Source organism: Sebastes umbrosus, chromosome 21 (genome assembly GCF_015220745.1).
Source record: "Sebastes umbrosus isolate fSebUmb1 chromosome 21, fSebUmb1.pri, whole genome shotgun sequence".
Lineage (NCBI taxonomy): Eukaryota > Metazoa > Chordata > Actinopteri > Perciformes > Sebastidae > Sebastes > Sebastes umbrosus.
The window spans coordinates 13,219,804-13,224,024 of record NC_051289.1 but is presented as its reverse complement, the minus strand read 5'-3'; positions in this window follow the sequence as shown (position 1 = coordinate 13,224,024).

Below are 4,221 nucleotides of genomic sequence, written 5' to 3'. Positions count from 1 at the left end.
CTTGTCGAAGTTATTATGCTATTTAGAGTAAGACAATTACATTATTTCAACATTAAAGGTGCTATTGAGTCATAACTAAACATGCAGAAGCAGCGTTCAGGTTTTATGCACCAAATATTTGGAACAAGCTCCAAGAAAACAACAGGACCAACTCCAACTCTGAGTTCTTTTAAATCAAAGCTTAAAACTTCCCTGTTTGCTGCCTTTTATTAAACCAGATAATGATCTTATACTGTACAAGAGCTTTTACTCTTGTGTGTTATATTTTATTTTAGCTTCTATCCTTAGCTTTTGTTAGCTTGTTTTTATTTTCTAATCTTTAATGATTTTATAACTGTTTTAATAATGTCTTTTGCACTTTGTCGTAATGTTTTTGAATGTTTATGTAAAGCTCTTTGAATTGCCCTGTTGCTGAAATATGCTATACAAATAAAGCTGCCTTGCCTTGCCTATTGATAACATTGATTACATTCAGCCACTAGATGTTGCATTCGTCCTCCACCCATTCTATTACATTTACTTCACAACAAGTCGTTGCCAGGCACTCACCGACAATCTCAACCATTTATCCGTTTTTTCCACACTAACTGCATCCCAGAAAGACCACATGATACCAACGTCGTTATACTTTGACCGAAGTGAATGATCATTAAATCAACTTATTCATGTTTTTAAGTTAAAATACTTGAACACATGGTCACTGAATAAGTTCTGAAATGGTTCTGAATGTGACGTTTAAAGAGCAGCTCAACACCAGCTGAAAATCTTGAACTCCGGGTGTTTAACTTTAAATCACTTTGCAGCAGTGATGTAGATGTGTACCTCAGGGTGTGTCTGACATCACTACTGGGTGTGTCTACATTGGGTGCAATAGAGCCTCTGACCACGCCCAACCGCACCTATCACGGACGTTGGTTGTGTGACTTTAAAAACTGCTGCACAAACACTTTCTGCTCGTATAGCGCTGTGTATAATCTGCCAACCATATGACAACGCAGGACAAACACGGCCGACCTTGAGTACTCGCAAACACACACACACACGGCTCCGCTGAGGTTTTTATCGTCTTTGTTGTTGTTTTTTTATGCACACCGCGCAAGGACAAACAGCGTCTTCTATCTCCATCACTGACCCAATGCAGGCAATCACTCCATACCACTTGACTGTGATGGGCTGCCTGCGACTAGACAGCGCCCCACACATCAAACAGAAGTGGAATGATTACTAGTTACTCAGCCAGACAAGTGTAGGCTGTAGAGCTATTATTTGACAAAAAAAGCACAATTTAGGGGGACATTAAAGACACGGCTGCTGTTGAGGCAATAATCAGAAGTTGTCTACTGACGAAATGAGACGACAGACATCGTACAAAACTCGCATGAACACATGTTCAAATATCCAAATGTATAATCAACGACACTGTAAAACATGGCAACAGACTTTAAGAAAAAGATTTGTGTACCACCATATGTACTCGAATGACCTTGTGTCACTTTCAGAATAATTTATATCCTAAAAAACATCTCTGTTATGGAACTGAAAATTGTGAAAAGTGTGTACAAAACGCGAAGTGGTTCCGAATAAAGGGTTATATTTTTTTTGTTGGTAGCACTTAGCGTTTGATTCTTCGCAAGCGAGGTGAGCATCAACCACTTGCAATACTGTTGCTAGGAGTCATCAACGGAAATGTCAGTCGACTCAGCAAGTGATGAGATTTGACATATGGCATCAAAGCGTCATTAGACCTGCACCTGCTGCAGATGGAGTCTGCTCTTTCACAAGGGGTTCAGCTCCAAGGGGAGGCCTATTGAGGAGCTGGGAAGGATAAGATGACCGGTAACGCACACCCATTGTGTCTGAATTACAATCCATTTAAATGTTTCGAAGATCTCAAGAAGGACACTTCGTCATGTAGAAAGCCATAGTATGGGTTTCATTACATACAAAGATAAAAACAATGGATTCTGCCAATATGTATTTTAAAAATGGTAATGTAATATGATTACAGCAATTTCACTTTCACAAAAATAATAATACAAATATTATAATAATAAAATTGTCAAGCATTATTTGCTTTGTTTGCAACTGTATGATCGGACAGTATGCCAAATACAGACAAACTGCTAAAAGTGATTAAATGTTGCAAATTTAAAAGCTTTGAAAAAATGTCACAGAATTTAATTGGCGCAATCACACCCTAAATTGTAGGCTGTGAGCTCCTCAAAGTTGGAATTTATGGCAAATGTATGACACATAGAGACCTCTAAACTGCTTAAAGAGCAAAAGCACATGGTCTATTGTAATTGTATTTCTATTTAAAGCCGTTTCACACCAAGCACAGATTTTCATCCGAAAAATTTGCACAAAAATGTATACAAATTGATTGTAGGTGGTTTCATAGCCCTCCTGTTGTCTTCGGGTCAAATTGACCCGAAGACAACAGGAGGGTTAAACAGGCCAACTGATGATAATGAACAAGGCTATTATTTGACAATAATGTTTTCTTGTCTGGCTATTATTAATAATATGAGCATACTTTTGTTAATTTTTCATGACCTAATGTTGAATTTCTGTGGATTTATCCCTCCTGTTGTCTTCGGGTCAATTTGACCCGAAGACAACAGGAGGGTTAAAAATGCGGAGGGAGAAATATTCGGACGGACCTCGATTTCAGCGGAATTAAATCCTTTGTGATGTCATGAGGTCATTGCTAACTTGCTGCCTAAGTGGGGGAATGTCTTATTAATTTGTTTTTTCAACACCCAATATTGTACGACAAACACCGCGACGACTACCTCAACAACCAAATAAAGGACAATATATGGCTTGAGATCGCCCATACGTTATATGTTGGTCTTAGCACAGGGCGCAACACACTATTTAGGAGGAAACTCACTGGGCCTCATTCAAGAAACGTGCATAAGTTCACAGCCAATAGCTGTTAGCTTATCCCAATGACTGGAAACAGGGAGAACAGCTAATGTTGTTTGAGGGTATATCAAACCGTTTATTTAACGAAAATGAACAAGGCAACGCAGGTGTGCATAGTTGTCATGTGGAAAATTTGCATGCAGATTTTCCGTATTCTGGCATCGCACTGGTGAGAAATGGCTCTAAGTCTGTACCTCCTACATCCTGACCAGTTTACTTTTAGCCAGTTTACAGACAGCCAAAGATTCAGTTCACATTGTCTGTTGCCAACTTTTAAACACTGAGGGGGATCCATAACGGTATTCACCTTGTGGTGTGATGATACGTCTGCAAGGCTGCACGACAGCCGAGGAATATGAGGCCAGTTAATAGAACCAGGAGCGCCTATGGTGCACCAATTGCTCATGATGTTTCCATAAGTGAGGATCCACCCAGAAAATAAGTTTAAAAATTATATTATTAACATATATGTTATAAAACCATTAACACTGTTAATCTGTAATCTTCAGGTACATTTGGAAAGAAATCTCCATTTGCCACTATTTCTCAACCTCCACCCCCTCAACACACACACACTTGCCTTTTTTTGTGAAGTTTAAAGGAAGACTGTTTCATAAAAAAAGAAAATAAATTAAATCACGCAAACTTTATATTACAATATATATATTCTGTATATTACAATTAAAAGATTAATTCATAATCGATAAAACGCAGCCTTGCCCTGCTAGAGTGTTACTTTGTCTGGTATAACCTTTAGCTTATGGTGGCTAATGTTAGCAGTATCGAGCCCATACATGTATATTTTAATTGATCGTATCGGCTAAAATAAAACAAACAAGAATCCTTTCTGAACTCTTTTGTTTTTTCCACCTCACCTTCTAGTGTTGCAGCGTGGCAGAAACGGGACTGCAAGCATTTAGCTGCATATGTTAGTGTAAAAAATAGTGTGTGTGAATGTGAAAAATTCGCTTTCGTCAGTTAGTATGACACACATTGGCAGCAGGTCATATCAGATGTTGCTAATTAATGTTAATTCCGTGAGTAACTTGACAGGAAGCCAAAATTAAACTTGTGTTTTTTCTGGTTAAAGTGTTCTCCGCAGCCGGAGTCTGTTCTCAGCCAAAGCCTGTTTGTGAGGTAAATGAAGCATCACTATGTAACACCACTGTAGTTTCACAACTCCAACAGAGTGATACGTCTTCTCTCCAGATGATCACTTCACATCAGTTTCAGGAGTCACATTCTTCCACTACGTTTATTCTTATCACATCAATAATTTGACCTCATCAA